A 17,844-nucleotide genomic window follows, 5' to 3' on the forward strand; every position below is an offset into this window, starting at 1 on the left:
GGGTGATTTCAGATTAAAGGATCTTACTAGCTTGGTCCAAACTGGCTCCTGAATGAGGTCATCTTCCAGAAAGAAAAAGGTATTTTTCGCAACAAACACATTGTTCACAATGTATATGAAATCTTAGTAGCTGTGTGGTAAAGAGGAAGAACCGTGGATTTAAAGTCAGATCCTGGGTTTGAATTCTGACTCTGTCATTTATATCCTATGGGACCTTGAATAAGCTATGTATTTTCCCTGGGCCTTCCCTGGGTCACAATCCCTGGGTCTGCAAAATGAGTGGGGGCAAGGTGGGCGTACCTGATGTACTAAATTGCCTTCCAATTCGAGATCAGTGATAATAGCATCACTTTACTGCCTGCACTTCCTTCTCCTGACTCCTCTAAGTGCCCCATCCTGTAGGTGTTAGCATAGCTCCTCTGCCACCACATCTATCTGCTTGCAATGGGAGATGTCAATGGGTAATCACAATTTCATGAAAAGACAATTTCAGGGGGACCTCTTAACATTCCTCAGCAGAGATCATGGGTCAGCTTCACGTTAGCTTTGTAACTACACCCAAGAAGAACACCTCTCTCTGTAAAAGTTTTATCAGAGCTTCTGGATTACATACGCCTCCCCACCCAAATTTTCTGACCCACACCAACAGCCCAAATTCTGAATTGTAATAAATCTTTGCATTAGTGGATCTGCCATGAAGATAATTGTACACTTTAATTTTTAGCAAACATGTTGGATTAAAGCTATCATCTCTAGATAATTCTTTTCCCCCCCTCTTTTCAGATTTAAGCTAGTGCTACATGTTTAAGAGGGAAATCTCAACCTACACTGCTCTATGTATGTGTGTATGTGTGCACACGTGTATGTATACATTCACCAAGATGGGACATCATGGAAAAGATTCATACAGGACAGGCAGGCAAAAATGAGCTGGAATCCGTATTGATCTGTATTGTGGAAGGTGGAGTCAAGAAGGCAGAGTAAAGGCAGGGATTCACTTGAGCTCCCCTCCAAACCCCTCCAAATACCTTTAAATAGTTACTAAATTCTAGAGCAGCAGAATCCACAAAAAAGATGGAATGAAGCAATTTTCCAGCCCAAGACCACTTAGAATGTCAGTAGGAAAGGTCTGTTGCACCAGGGTGAGAAAAGAGCACAGTTCAGTGCAGGATGTACTAGTGTAGACAGACCTGGCCCCAGCAAACCAGGAGCAGGCTTCAGGGTGACTGAATCAGTGGCATCAGTGGTGGTTTCCAGACCTCTGAGCCCACAGATGATAAGGGGATTGGACAACAGGTCAGAAGGAGATTTAAAGGGGTTCCTTTGCTGGCAACAGGGACAGGACTCTGTTGCATCGCCTATACTTGGATCTGGGTCTTAGTACCAGTGCGAGAAAAACCATTAGCACAGCAGAGCTTGCAGTCACAGGGGAGCAGGGACCCTGGTCACAGTTCCAGGGTTGAAAAGAGTGCTTATAGTTGTTCACAAACCAGTGCACAGTACAAAAGAGTAGTAAACATATCTCTCTCTGGATCATACCACCTTGGAGGAGCCAAAAACTTACAGGTCCCTAGAATTACCTCTGAAAACAGCTGCACAAAAAACCTGAAGTTTGGGACAGTGCCCCTTCCACTTGGGAAGCAGAACCCCATTTTAGCATAAAGTTAAGTCAAGAAATAGGTTGGAAAAATGAGCAAACAACAGAAAAAAATGTGACCATAGAAAGGAATTCTGACCATGATAAGGAAGATTAAAACACATGCAAAAGGAGACAAAGTCAAAATTCCTGCATCTAAAGCCTCAAAGAAAAATATGAATTGGTCTCAGGCCATGGAAGAGTTCAAAATGGATTTTAAAAATCAAGTAGGAGAGGTAGATAAAAATTGAGAAGAGAAATGAGAGTGATGAAAGAAAATCAACTTGGTAAAGGGGGCACAAAAATAAATGCTGAAGAAAATAACACCTTAAAAAGTAGAATAGGCCAAATGGAAGAAGAGGCACAAAAATCCAATGAAGAGAAGAACTCCATAAAAAGTAGAATTGGCCAAATGGAAAAGGAGGTGCAAAAGCTCATTGAAGAAAATAATTCCTGAAAAGTTAGAATTGGATAAGTGGAAGCTAATGACATCAAGAAACAATCAAATAAAATCAAAAGAATAAAAAAAAAATAGAACATGTGAAATGTCTCATTGGAAAAACAACTGACATGGAAAAATAGATCCAGGAGAGATAATTTAAGACTTATTGGACTACCTGAAAGTCACGATCAATGAAAGAACCTAGACATCATCTTTTAAAAAAATTATCAAGGAAAACTGCCCTGATATTCTAGAACCACAGGGTAAAATAGAAATTGAAAGAAACCACCCATCACCTCCTGAAAGAGATCCCAAAATGAAAATGCCTAGGAATATTATAGCCAAATTCCAGACCTCCCAGATCAAGGAGAAAATACTGCAGATAGCCAAAAAGAAACAATTCAAATACTATGGAACTACAGTCAGGATAACACAAGATTTAGCAGCTTTCACATTAAAGGACCACAGGACTTGAAATACGATATTCCAGTGGGCAAAAGAGCTAGGATTACAACCAAGAATCACCTACCCAGCAAAACTGAGTATAATCCTTCAGGAGGAAAAATGGATTTTCAGTGAAATAGAGGATTTTCAAGCATTCCTGATGAAAAGGCCAGAGCTGAATAGAAAATGTGACTTTCAAATACAAGATGCAAAAGAAGTATAAAAAGGTGAACAGGAAAAAGAAATCATAAGGGATCTGATAAGGTTAAACTGTTTATATTCCTATATGAGAAAATGAGATTTATAACTCCTAAAAATGTTCTCATTATTAGGGCAGTTAGAAGGAGTATATATAGACAGAAAGCAGAGGTGTGGATTGAATGTGATGGTATGATTATCTAAAAAAAATAAAATTAAGGGATGAGAAAGAAGAACGTACTGGGAGAGATAGAATGGGATAAATTATCTGACGTAAAAGAGACCTGAAAGAGATTTTACAGTGGAAGGGAAAATTGGGGAAGTGGAGAGGGGAGTATATGATCCTTACTCCCATTGCAACAGGCTCAAAGAGGGAATAACATACACTCTCATTTGGGTGTAGAAATCTATCTTACCATACAGGAAAGTAGAAAGGGAAGGCAATAAGAAATGGGGACAAGGGGGAGCTAATAGAAGGGAGGGCAGTCTGGGGAAGGTAAAAGTCAGAAGCAAAACATTTTGGAGAAAGGACAGGGTAAAAGGAGAGCGTGAGTAGAATAAATAGGGGGAAAATAGGATGGAAGGAAATATATAGTTGGTAATCATTATTGTGAAAAAAAATTTTACAGTGACTTTCTCTGATAATGACTTCATTTCTCGAACATATAGAGAACAAAGTCAAATTTATGGAAATAAGAGCCATTCCTCAATTGATGAATGGTCAAAGGATATAAACAGGCAGTTTTCAGACAAAGTAATCAAAGCTATCTATAGTCATATGGGAAAAAGTAAAGCTCTAGATGTGTATTGTGGTGGAAATGCCCTCATTGATGAGATCACAGATTGATGAAAGTTTTTGAACCTTGAGATTTCGTGAGCAACTAAGTGATATGAGGCAAGCTTTTAGAAATTGAGTCAAGTCAACAAGCATTTATAAAGTGCCTACTATGTGTCAAGCACTGGGGATTCAAAGAAAGACAAAAAGCAATCCCTTCTCTCAAAGGACTCACAAGATAATGGAGGATACAACATGAAAACATCTCTGTACAAGCAAGGTGCATACAGAATAAATTGAAGGTAGCTGCCAAAGCAGAGGGAGTACCATTATAAGAGATCAGGAAAGGTTTCTTGTAGAAGATGACATTTTATTTTATTTTTTTAGGCAATTGGGGTTAAGTGACTTGCCCAGGGTCACTCAGCTAGCAAGTGTCAAGTGTTTGGTCTGAAGCCAGATTTGAACTCAAGTCCTGCTGACTTCAGGGCCGGTGTTCCATCCACTGCACCACCTAGCCACCCCAGAAGGCGACATTTTAGCTGACATGTCAGGGAAGGCGGGAAGTGGAGATGAGGAAGGAGAGTTCCAGGTAGGGGAACAGCCAGTAAAAATATGCAGAGTGGGAAGCTGTGGTATCTTGTTTGAGAAGCATCTAATGTTGAATATAGCAAAGGCATATTTTCATTATATTGGGAAGATGTGTAAGATATTGCTTAATTTAGCTTAATAGTTGAAGTCCAGTGATAATAATGAGACTTCATGGCTCTCTAGGCAAAAATGCTAGCAGTATAGCCACAGTCTAGACGAAATAGTCATAGGGTCACAGATGTAGATAATGAGGGGACCCCCGAGATCACTTAGTCCAGCTCTCCCATTTTATGGTTGTGGAAATTGAAGCTCAAAGAGGTTGTGACCTGCCCAAAGTAACACATGTACTAGTAAGAGTCAGAAGCATGATTTGAATCCGGGATCTCTGAATCCAGAGCCAACATCCTTTCTATTGTGCTATGAAAGCCTCCCTATTAAAATGGAAGTTTCTCAAAAGATCCATAGACGTGTACAAGAGTATGTTTACAACACCAAGATTTTCTAGCACATGCAAAAAACCATAGATGGTACAGATGGGGCTGTTTTTGTATTTAACATTTCATATCTGCAGGTACTTTTAGAAAGGAGACAGTCACCTGCAGAAAGATAGGCACTGAACTTGTGGTTCCATTGATTATAGAGAACTTGCTTTCACAGTGCAGGCCAGGGACATCTTTTCTGCGCCTAAATCTTAGGGAAGAGCCTACAGATTCCATGACTTCCCAAGAGAGCCCACAGCCAGTATTTGCCAGTCAGCCCAAGTCTCTTAATTTTCCAGACTAGCTCTAGTAACTGTACCACATCTGGATTTTGCAAGATGTCTGCCCTGTGTAATCCTGAATGAATGCTCATGGAAACATGTGTATGTGTATACAATATATGTACACACATATGTATATACACACATACATATTTAAATGAATGATAAGGATGGGAGCACTTAATTCTGATCATTTTGAAAGAGTGGAGCATCTGATGAGAGACACCGTGTATGGGTTGGAAAAGAGTTGCATAGGTCCCCTTAAAAAAGTTAACTTTAAAAAGTTAAATAGGGCTATAATTTCTATTTGTTGTAGTTGTAAACAGTTGCATAAAGATGGCTAACTTGAAACAGCAGAGTTAGAGCTGGAAAAGATTGTAGCGGTTATTTCATCCAAATCTTTCATGGAAACTGCTGAAATATGAGGGTCATGCAGGTAGCAGGTAATAGAGTCTAGATTTGAATGTAGGTCTTTTATTCCAAATCCCAAACTCATTCCCCTGCATTGCTGTGCCTTTCTAGTTCCACCACCTTTACCAGGGGGAATTCAGGGTTCGAGTGATGTAACATGTTTAACATGCCCTCTCCTAGGAATTATTTATAGCATTATTTTCCCCTGAAATAGACACCCTCAACCTTTCTCATCTTGTCTTTTTACCCTATCCAAAAGAAGCCCTGTTCCGAAAGAGATGTTGGTTCTATATTTAGGCAGGTGAGGACTTTGCTTTAAAAATATCCTTTCCTCCCAGCAGAAAGAAGGAAGTCACATGGAATCTCTATTCATACTCTGTACTACCCAGAAGATCATTTTGCAAAGCCTTCTTCAAGGCTTTTTTTTTCTGGTTTATTTTTTTGGGGGGAGAGTAGGGGGCTGCCAAGCCTTTTTTTTAGCACTACTAATTCAGACTTTGTGATTCTTGGGAAATTATACAATCCAGCAAGCATTTTTGAGGTCCCCACTATGTGACAGGCACTGAGGCAGGGGAGGGGGAGGGGGAGGAGGAGGAGTAACAGACCTGTGATTTCATTGGAGTAAGGACTTCCCAATGAGGAAGTTGCCTCAGATCTTATCTGCATCTATATCTGCCCCTCATCTGAAATGTTTAGTTTCAGAAAGTTGCCTCGCAGCCCTGAGAGTGGCTTGGCCAGGGTCACACAGAAGGTGCTGGAGATACAATGAAGAAAGAAGAAGTCTCAGTTTACCTTGTACTGGATGTTTTTTTTTCAGGAGGTGAGAGTCAGTCCTGTTATTTTGTTGGCAGCCGGGGGCACAGAAATGTCGGCTTAGAGTCAGGGTGAAGCAAGTTTGAATCCCAACACAGACAACTTATTTTTGTTTCCTTGGATAGGTCACTTGTCCTCTTTCCACCTCAATTCCCTCATCTGTAATATGGAGATAATGGTAGCATCCACCTCCCAGGGGTGCTTGTAAGGATCAAACAAAAGAACGTATAAAGTGCTTTGCAAACTTTAAAGTGTTGTAGAACTGCCAGCTAATATTATCGGTATGCAGAACTCTCACTAGCAACGTGGACTCACCCCCACACTCTAGTTTACAGTCTTAGAGAGATTCTTGGGGCCTGCAGATACTCATTACCTTGCCCAAGGCCACACGGAAGTTGTGTGTCAGAGTGGGACCAGAACCCAGGTCTTCCTATCTCTAAGGCTAATTTTATCCACTCTTACTATTCTGCCTCTACTGGAATTTGGATTTGCTTAAGTGTAAAGGAAATTAGAGAGAGATATTTGCAGATTTAAATAAACAGGTTTTCAACTTGTCCAAGCACTTTACAAGTGTCCATATCCCAAACCATGTAAACTCATTCCCACTCTATCCATTGTCTTTGGGGCATGAGATAGTTCACAATAGCACAATTTCCAGACAACTGGAATTTAATCTTTTAAAAGCCAAAAAAAGCAATGGAGAATGGCCAAACATTCCTCTCTACCTTTTCAAGCAAAAGAGTCACAATACAATTCCCTCTTTTAAATGATTAATTAGGGGCTCTGCTGTGCTCTTAGGAGCTCTTATAGTACAAGAGGATGTGTACAGAACTGTATCCTACACCATTAGACCTTTTGGAGTATTGAGTTTGCTGTGGCCTCCTCCCTCAATGCTAGCTCTCATTCCTTTTTGCAATTTTCAGGCCTGCTTCTAGGATTCCCATCCCCCACAGGCCTCTTCTTTCCTCTAATTTACTTCTTTCCCAGGAGTTCTTAGCCTTTTTTCCCCCATGGACCCCTTTGGCAGTCTGATGAAGTCTAAGGACCCTTTCCCAGAGTACTGTTTTTAAGTTCATGAAATAAAATACATAGGATGATAATGTAAACCCATCATGTTGAAATAAAGATAGAATTGTTTTCTCATCCAGGTTCACGGACCCCAGGTTAAGATCCTGTTCCTGTATCTAGACTGTTGCTGTGAACTGATGTTAGAACATTATCTTAAACTGGAACAGAGTCCGAGTGATTTTTCCTATAAAAAATAGTGGTAATACTTTATATATATTTTTCCTCTTCTTAAGATTCACAAAACCTTCGCAACAATCTTCTTTATCATAGGTTCGTACATTTAGAGCTGGAAAGAGGCCCTACAGTTCATGGAGTTCAGTTGTTGTTATTCAGTCATTTTTTCAGTTGTGTCTTACTCTTTGTGACCCCATTTGGGGTTTACTTGGAAGAGATACTGGAGCGGTTTGCCATTTCCTTCTCCAGCTCATTTGATGGGTGAGGAAACTCAGACAAATGGAGTTAAATGATTTGTATAGAGTCACCCAGCTAGTAAGTGTCTGAGGTCAGGTTGAACTCAGGAAGATGAGTCTTCTCTATTCTAGGCCTGGCACTCTTTCTACTATACTACCTAGCTGCCCCCATGGATTCCAACCACCTCACTTTACAGATGAAGAACCCCAGGTCCAGATAGAGTTAGTGATGTGCTCACATCACACAGGCAGTAGTCTGAGGTAGGTTGCGAATCAGGCTTATCCTATTCCTTTTCTACATAACACCAGGTAACACAATTGAGGCTTAGTCATTCTGCTTCAAAGTCTAAAATCTATTTAATTCTTTGTACCTGTGCCTCCAGACACAGGAGAATATTGATTGCAATGCATTTTTTTTTGTTTTGTTTTGTTGTTCTCTGTTATGATTCAGATAATGAAGGTGTCTGAATTCGAATGCAAGAAGTAGACAGGCGTCTTGGACCATTTTTAAGCCCACGGATTGCAACTCATTCTTATTTATTCTTTCAAGGAAGACCAGAAGTACCCTCAATAGGCCGAGTTAAAGTTCCAGTATTTTTGGAAATAACAAGACTGCTTGTTTTAAGCACTGCTCAGCAATTCAGAATTTTCATTGATTCCCATTGGCCTCATCCCCCCAATTCACAGGAATGAGTTGGTTTACCTCCAGGGTAAAAAACAACCCAGGATTTTTGATTTTTGTAGCTTGGTTTGGCTGGTTCCCAAGTTGCTGTTGAAATGAAGACAAGATTCAGGAAGCTATTCGGAGATTTTTGAGTCACCTGTAAATAAATGCACAATTTCTCTGCAGCTGTAGGAGGAAGACAGAGATAAAGAAAGCCAGCCGTTACCATTTCACAAGACTGGTGTGAAAATCTGTTTGGTGGGGATGATTTTGAAAGGCCGGTCACCGCGGTGGATGCCTGTGGTAGACAGTGACTGCATTCCCCCTCAGCCACCTTAGTCCCATATCTAACAGAGGGCAGTTCATTTAGTTTGAGATGAAACATTACTCTCCTGTAGAGAATCTTGGCATCTTTTTTTGTGCATCTTCTATTTGACAAAAAAAAAAAAAAGGAAATTGTACTAGTGCACATGTATTATTGCCATACATTCTATATATTTTTATTTTAGCTTAATTTTTTTTTTATATAGGAAAGACAGTGTGTCACAGTGGACAGAGAACTGGCTTCAGAGTCAGGAAGACCTGATTTCAAGTCCCCTTTCTACACACTGACTGAGTGTCCCTGACCAATTCCTTTAACCACACAGTGTCCCAGGCAACTCTCTAAGACAGTAATTTGCAAAACAGGGCTTTGTTGTTTGAAGGAGTCCCTACAGACAGTAAAAGGTGAAATGGAAAACGGCTACCTGAACTTGAGAAGGTCAGGTACCAAGTGCTGCAGGGATAAGTAAATACATTATAATCTGAGGGAAAAGAAAGCAATAATAACTGGGGAAGGGTGGAAGACATCAGGAAAAAAAAAGTTTCTCAAAGGAGAATACCTAGGAATTGAACCTTGAAGGAAGCCAAAGCTTCTAAGATGTGGAGGGGAGGAGGTATTCTGATCATGCAGGGCAGCATGGCAAAATCATCCTGGACAAAGGTGTGCAGGTGGGAGATAGAATGCCAAGTTCAGGGAATGGCACCTACAGAAGGGAAAATAATATGAAATAAGTTGGCAAAGGTCAGCTAGAGTCAGACTATGAAGGGTTTTACTTGCCAGACTGAGGAGTAGTTTGTAGTTTATCCCAGAGACAATAAGGGAAGCTTCATCATCATCCTCAATCATCAGCATCATCCATAGCATATATGTGTGTGTATGTATGTAGTACCTACTATGTGCCAGCACTTTACAAATATTATCCTTTGTAATCCTAACAACAACCCTGGATGCTATTATTGTCCTCATTTTACAGATGAGGAAACTGAGGCAGAAAGAGGTTAAGTGACCTTGAGTAAGTACTCAAGGTCACATAGCTAATAAGTGTCTTGGCTGGATTTGTTCTTCCTGACTCTAGCCCCAGCACTTCTTAAGAAGATCTGTGCATTAGAAAGATTATTTAGGCCATTATGCTGACATTCATTCAGCAACACCGATACGTATTGCTCACTCAACAGGTTGAGGAAAAGAAATTCAAAAACCTGCTTGTCTCTATATTTCATGGTACAGGATGACTCCCATGGGTAAGGTGTACTGAGGCATGTCACTGACTGTCTTGTGAAATCTTATTCATATTAAGATGTTAATTAAGGGAAAACACGCAAAGTATTGTCACCCTAATCATTGGATATGAACATTCAATGAAGGCAGACTTCCCTTCCCGGCTTGTGACTTCCCAGGCTCCCTGAAACTCTGTTTATTTCTCTGAACTGCACTGGCACTCACAAGAATCAAGGAACAGCAGCATAACTAATGTGACATTCACACAAAACATCCCTTTAATTCCATCTGATCAGTTCTATTCGAGTGAGCACCTAGTGAAACCATGTTAGTCTGATGTGAGGAATGATTTAATACTCTCATTTGTAGGTCCTTTCACTGGGATGCGGTGTGTTATTTATACCAGTGGCAGTAGGTGCAAACTGCACGCCTAAGTTTGCTAACCGCTGTGAGTGTACATACACGTGTGCACACACATGCACACACATGCACACACATGTACACACATATATTAATGTATGACACACTGATTTAAGTTTAAGTACTTTCTGGACTATCTTCCTTCCTTATTCTGTTAATGTCCAAAATGACGACATTGACTTTTTGTACAGTGATTGTGTTTATGACAAAGAATGTTTGGAAAGATTTGAATTTGGAAGCTGACAATTATAGAGAAAATTAATTATAAACCATGGGACACACACACATACACAAACACACACACACACACACAGGAGAGTTGTACTATATAGATAGCAAAAATCATTTCCATCTCAGCTCATGAAGCATTTTTTCTAGGAGGATTTTTGTCTTTCCCTAGCTGATAATGCTATGTCCAAATTATTTTGGGTTTATTTTGAATATTTTTTTGTATTTATTTATATATGTGCACATTGCTCCCATAGTCTCTCAAAGACTGTAAGCTCCTTGAGGACAGGAATAATCTCATTTTTGTCTTTGTATCACCAGCACCTGGCAAAGTGTCTGGCATATAACGGGCCAGGCCCCAACCCAACCCTCTTGCCATCTTCCCTATTCCAACTGATAGCACCATGATATTTCTAGCATCTCAAGTTCACCTATCATTCTTGATCCTCACTCCCTCTCATACCACAGAGTCAATTGGTTATCAGATCTTATTCTTTCTAACTCTGCAACATCTTTTGAACCTACCAAAGTCAGCAAAGTACAATAAAGAGAGTATAAGCTCCAGAGTCAGAGGTTTAGATGGACAGTTGTTTTTCAGTTGTGTCCAACCCGTTGTGATCCCTTTTGGGGTTTTCTTGGCAAAGATACTGCAGTGATTTGCCATTTCCTTCTCTAATTGATTTTACAGATGAGGAAACTGAGGCAAACAGTGTTAAGTGACTTGCTCAAGGTCACACAGCTAGTAAGTGTCTGAAGGTGAATTTGAACTCAGGAAGATGAGTCTTCCTGATTCCTGGCTAGGCCCTCCATGCACCATGGTGTCACCTAGCTGCCTCATTTAAGCCCATCTTTCAAGCTTTATTACAATATTACCTTGCACCTTCTTCGTTCCAGTCAAACTGGCCTTCTTACTGTCCCTCATATACCGTATTCCATCTTCTTTTTTCTTGACTTTTTACTGGCTAGCTCCATCCCTAGAATACACTAGAAGCCCTCTCCCCCATTTCCCACCAATCTTTGCCTCTTAAAATTTTTAATTTCCTTTAGGACTCAGCTCCTGTGCTACCTTTCCCATGATCTTAGATCACAGATCTATGGTCCAGATCACAGAGTCTTGCCCTCTTCCTTGTACCTATGTGGTATCTATCTCTATAGATGGGCACACTTTATGCTTCCCTAGTGGAATGTGCCTTGGCGGGAATTAAAAAATTTTTTTTTCCATGTTGTCTTAGTGGAGCATAGCCCCTTGTCTATATTACGTGCATAGGGTAATGAGATCATAGATTTGGAACTGGAAACATCATCCAGCCTAACACCCATTTTAGAGCTGTGAAAACTGAGACCTTGAGAGGTTAAGTTTCTTACCTAGGGTTACACAGGTAATGAGAGGCAGAGCTGGGATTCAAACCAAGGTCTTTTGACTCCAAATTCAGCATTTTCCACTCCCCCCCAAAAAACCCCACATTATCCCACCCATACACAACACTGTTGGATTGGATTACATCACGACAACGGATGGCACTGACTTTTTGGCCAGAAAGCAGAGATCAGCAAGTTTTGAGAATTAATAGTTTCCTCTCTTACTTTAAAAAAAAATCATGAGGCCATCCAATGAGCCCTAATTGGGGAATCTAGATCTTGTGGAATTTAAAAATTCTGTTAAGGAAATGGAAGATGTCTGTGGTATGAGACAATAGGTTTTTTGACTAAAAAAAAAAAAAAGCAAACAGCCCAGACTAAATTAGTAGTAGATAAAAATGTATTTTTACAAAACCTTTAACAAGGCATTACAAACAATGGCGGGCATATAAATAGAGAAGCAGCTTTATTAATAATACTCCCCTTCTCCTTTCTTGATCTTTTGATGACAACCCTGCCAGAGGCGCTCTTTATCAGACACTGAAGCAATTTAGGGGCTGTCATATGCCTTTCTTGATATATACATATTAGACATAGAGCAGTTTTATGTTCTTTCGCTTATTTTCGAATATAATTAAAAATGGGGCTGTCTGCTACCAGGCAACCAAGCATGGCAGAAGGTGATCACATCCTATCAAGAAGATAGAAAGAGGAAAAATAATAAAAATAATCACATATATTCCAGTAATCAGCATTCAGATCTTAATTATGCTCCAGGCGCCTTTGTTCGCCTGAAAGCCTTCCTTAGTTCCCTGGTATAACTTGAAGGAAGCTCCCAATTCTTCCCAAATTCAAGCCTTTGCTGATTATGACCTTCTCCTTTCGGTTGCAGGGCAGGAACCTTCAGGGGAGAATTGGTCACATATAAGAAGTCTGCTTCTAGATCCCCGGCCCTCCAGGGAAGGATGCAGGCCAGTGGGAAGAATGAGAACCAAGAGTTTGGCATCCTGGGAACTCAGTGTTGTCACTTAGTACCTGTGTGATCTGGGCAAGTCTCGATATCTGTGGGTCTAAGGTCTCTCTTCTGTAAAGTGAGAAAGGATTGGAATAAATGACCCCCAACCTTCCTCTTTGCCTTTTGCCAATTTCCTTGTTCATTATTAATATATTCCCTGAAGAACTGGAGAATTTAAAAAAATGTCAAGTCATGGATTTTGCTATTTCATAATCCTGGATGGCTTCAACTATGATTTAATGGAAGTGGTTCCTCATTCAGTATCCCCAGCCCTCAGCTCTCTTCTGAGTCCTTTTGGAGCCATGCGCCTCTTTTTTTTTTTAATCAACTTAACAAGCATCAAAAAACATGAACGTTTTCATATACCAAGATCAGAAAAGGAGGGTTGCCTGTGAAACTGCAAATGTTGTGCATAGCTTGTTTTCAAGTAGATAACAAATTTAACAAGCCCCTCTGCCCTATCACTCTTTGTCCTCTTCTGAACTTTCACCTGCTCTGTTCTGTTTATTTTTAAATGTTTGATTTATAAATTTTTCTTTCTTTTTCTCCCTCTTTGGGCATACTATCACTATGTCCCCACCCTCCATTGAATTCCCTTACATCACCCTTTCCCTTCTAACAAATTCCTATCATCAAACAAAACAAATCTGCTCATCGGCCATGTCTAAAAATGTCTGTGTCTCATTCGGCCTCCCTGGTCCATCACTTCTCTGCCAAGAGGTAAGAAGTGTAATTCCTCATCAATATGTGAGGGGTCATGATTGGTTCTTGCACTGATCATGGTTCTTCAGTCTTAGAAAGTGCCTTTTCCTTTGTTACTGTTGTTCAATTGTTTCAGTCCTATCCAATTCTTTTTCTCAGCAAAGATACTGGAATAGTTTAACATGTGCTCCTCTAGCTCATTTTACAGATGAGGAAACTGAGGCAAACTGAGAGTTAAGTGACTTGCCAAGGGTCACACAGCTAGAAAGTGTCTAAGGCTGGATTTGAACTCAATGTCTTCTTGACTCCAGACACAATGCTTTATCCAGTGTGCCATCTGGCTACCAGGTGTATAGGCATAGGTGTCCACGTTGTGGTGGAGTGTCCTCATAGTGTTTTAGAGGGCTGGAACTGAGCAAGATAAGGCCAAAGCCGGACTAGAAAAGCCCAGAGAGTTTGGGGTTTGGGAACAGTCCATCTATATACATGGATATAGATATGGCTACATATATGCATATATCACAACCATTCTACAATGGTTAAACACCCACTTTGTTTCCAGTTCTTTTCTACAATAGGACATACTGCCATAATTGTTTTGTTGTTGTCATTTTTGCAGATATAGGTTCTTTTCTTTGTCTTTGGGGGTATATGGTATATGGGTAGTGGTATAGCTGAGGTCAAAGGGAATGCACAGTTTAGTGATTTTGGAGGTATAATTCCAAATTGCTTTCCAGAATGATTGGATATGTATTCACATGCCTCTCTCTCTTTCTTTAGGACATTTCTACCTGGATCTTCCATAAGCATCTCTGACTCTAGAGATGAGCAATTGAATGATCTTTTACCTTGTACCAGCTCCTTAGACACTTCATGCTTTCTTACTGGCTTCATGCTTTCTTACTATGGCGCACCCATTTAAATGCTCTCTCATGCTTCATCTTGAGGTTTATCTCTGATTCTTCCCTCTTCAATACTTCTTATATCCAACCAGTTACCAGGTCCTTTCAATTCCTCCTCTGAAGCTTCCCTCCCATTGGTCTCCTTTACCCCTGTTCCCACCATCCGTCCTCCTCATTACCACAAGTCTAGCCCCTTCCAATAGCCTTCCAATGGTTCTTCCTACCTCTGCTTTCTCTCTCATTTCAATCCAGTCTTCTCATCTTGGTCAGAATGATCCAATCTAGGGCAGCTAGGTGGTGAAGTGGATAGAGCTCTGGCCTTGGACTCAGGAGGACCTGAGTTCAAATCCAGCTTCACACACTTGACACTAGCTGTGTGACCCTGGGCAAGTCACTTAATCCCGATTGCCTCATCAAAGAAAAGCAAAACAAAACAAAAAATGAGAATGATCAATCTGCTTTTCAACTTTAGTCTCTATTACTCCACATTCACTCATTCTTATCATTGCTTACAACATCTTCCATCAATGTGCCTCAGCATTGCTTATCTTTCTTTCCTGGCATAGACTCCCTCCTTACCTTTACCTCTTAGATTCCTGCAGTTTCTATCAAAGCCCAGCTCCAATGCTTACTGTTCCCTGAGGCCTTTCCTGATCTCCTCAGCTTCTAGAGCCACCCCATCCCCCTGAAATGATCCTATGTTTATTGGATATGTATTTTGCATTTATTTATATATGTATCTGCCTTCTCCACTGATAGGAAATAGGATCATTTCTGCCTTTGTACCCTCAGGACCTTGCATAGTGCCTGGCACATAGTAGGTACAGGATAAATGCTTGTTAGTTGATATTGATTAATTATGCAGAGATATCATTTCCCTGGGTGCAAAAAGTCTTCAGTGGCTCTCTATTAAAATTGTGCTTTATATTCAAGGCCTTTGACCTGCTTTCCTATCACTACCCTCTATGTGCTTTATGCTAAATCCAACAAGTGGCCTCCTGCTTCCTACACACTGAATGCATCCTAAGGCTGTTTCTCATGCTTGTGATACATTTCCTCATCTGATTTTTTTCCTGGTTGACTCTCTACTCACCCTTGCAAGCTTGTCTCAGATGTTTCTTCTTCCATGAAGTCTTCTCGAGCCATCTTCATTAGCAATGATCCTCCCGCTTGTAAGTTCATACCCAGTGCTGTGTTTTTGCAGTCTTTTAGTATGTTTATTAGTTGCTCAGCCAACTAGCATTTGTTGTTTTTCAGTCGTTTCAGTCATGTCAGACCCTTTGTGACCCAATTTGGGATTTTCTTGGCAAAGTTCCTAGAGTAATTTGTCATTTCCTTCTCCAGCTCATTTTATAGATGAGGAAACTGAGGCAAACAGGGTTCAGTGACTTGCCCAGGCTCACACAGCTAGTGTCTGAGGCTAGATTTGAATTCAGGGAGATAAGTCTTCTTAAATCCAGGCCACCTAGCTGCCGTCTAGCTGCCCTCCTAGCATGTACTAAATACCTAATACTTAGCACCATGCTAAGCACTAGGGATACAAAGAGAGCCCCCCTCCCCCTTCCCCCAAAAAACCCAAAACAAGACACCAGCTCCTGTTCCCAAGGAGCTCACAGTCTAATGGGGTGGACAACGAGTAAACAAAACAACTCCGTATAAGATGTATACAAGATAAATTGGAGATAATCTCAGAGGGAAGGCATGAAGATTAAGGACACCTGAGAAAGGCTTGATGCAGCAGGAAGTGCTTCAGCTGAGGCTTGGGGAAAGCCAGCAAAGCCAAAGAGGTGAAGGAGAGGTTGGAGAGAATCACAAGCATGGGTAACAGACAGTAAAAATGTTTGTGGGATGATGGGATGTTGTATGAAGAACAACCAGGAGGCCAGGGTCAACAGATGAAAGAGTATAAGGCAGGGAGGAAGATGTAAAAAGACCAGAAAGGTAGGAGGGGGCCGGGTTATATAGGGCTTTGATGGCCAAACGGAGGACTTCATATTTGATCCTGGAGGTAATAGGGAGCCACTGGAGTTTATTGAATACAGGGTGACATGGTTAAATCCGCACTTTAGGAAGATTGACTTGACAGCTGAGTGAAGGGTGAACTAGATGGAGAGAAATTTGAGGCAGGTAGAACAACCAGAAAGTGATTGTGGTGGTCTTGGTGATCATGAGGTCATGCATCAGGTTGGTGGCAGTGTCAGAAGAGAGAAGAGGGGTGTGTTCCACGTGGTCAGAAGGTAGAAAGGACAGGGTGTGACAAGTGATTGGGCATGAAAGGAGAGAGAGAGAGAGAGAGAGAGAGAGAGAGAGAGAGAGAGAAAGTTGAAAATGACCTCTCTGTTGGGAGATTGGATTCCTGGGCACACAGTGGTACCTTGTATGGTAATAGGGAACTTGGAAAGAAGAGAGGTTTGGGAGAAAAGATAAGGAATTCAGATTTTGACATGTTGAATTTAATATTTCCTAGGGACACCCAACACAAAATGTTCAATAGGCAGTTGGAAGTGCAAGACCGAAGGTCAGGAGAGAGTATAGGGCTAGACAAATATATCTGAAATTCATCTGCAGAGAAAAGATAAGGTGCTTCTATTCCAATGGAGGAGTCAACATGTAAATAAATATGTACATACAGACATACCCATCTACATACAGAGTGGACAAAAGGTAATCTTAGAGAGGGAGTCTCTAGTAGCTAGGGGGAAGGGGAGGTGGCTGTTAAAGGCCTCCTGGAGGTGGTAGCATTTGAGCTGAATCTTAAAGGAAGCCAGGTGTTCTAAGAGGCAGAGGGGAGGAGACAGAACATTGCAGAGATGGCAGAAAGCCAGTGCAACGGCTTAAAGAAGGGAGATGGCACATGAGGAACAATAAGCTGCCAGTGTGGCAGATGCATAGAGTAGATGGAGGATAATAAAACACAAGACTATAATAGATATTCAGATGAATATATATGAAGTGGAATGTGATGGGGGCAAAGCAGAGCTCTGGACGTGTTCTAGGGCAAGGGAAGGGAACAAGCATTCAGTAAGTTCCCACTACACTCCAGGGACTGTGCTAAATGCTTTACAAATTTAAGGAGAGAAAGAATACTTTCTGCTAGGAAGATCACAGCTGTGGAGCTATAAGGGATCTCTGAGCCCATTCAGTCTCCCTAATTTTACAGATAATGAGACTGAGCCCTAGGAATATCATGTATGGATTAATGGAGAAGATGGCTTCTGAATAAAGTCTTGAAGGAAGGGAAGGAATCTGAACAGTAGATGAAGAGGGGGTACATTCCAGCCATGGGCATCTATGAGAGAAAGATGCTTGAATGCATTAAGGCAGTATAGCACATCAAATTATGGATGGGCTACAAGGCCATTGTTGGGCGAAAGTGGCGAGTGCGAAGGGAAGCAATGTGAAACATGGTAACCGGTTTCAGCCACATTGTGATGAGTCACAAAAGCCAGGCAAAGGAGTTTATTTGTTT

Source organism: Vombatus ursinus, unplaced genomic scaffold (genome assembly GCF_900497805.2).
Source record: "Vombatus ursinus unplaced genomic scaffold, bare-nosed wombat genome assembly UNPS02014773.1, whole genome shotgun sequence".
NCBI lineage: Eukaryota > Metazoa > Chordata > Mammalia > Diprotodontia > Vombatidae > Vombatus > Vombatus ursinus.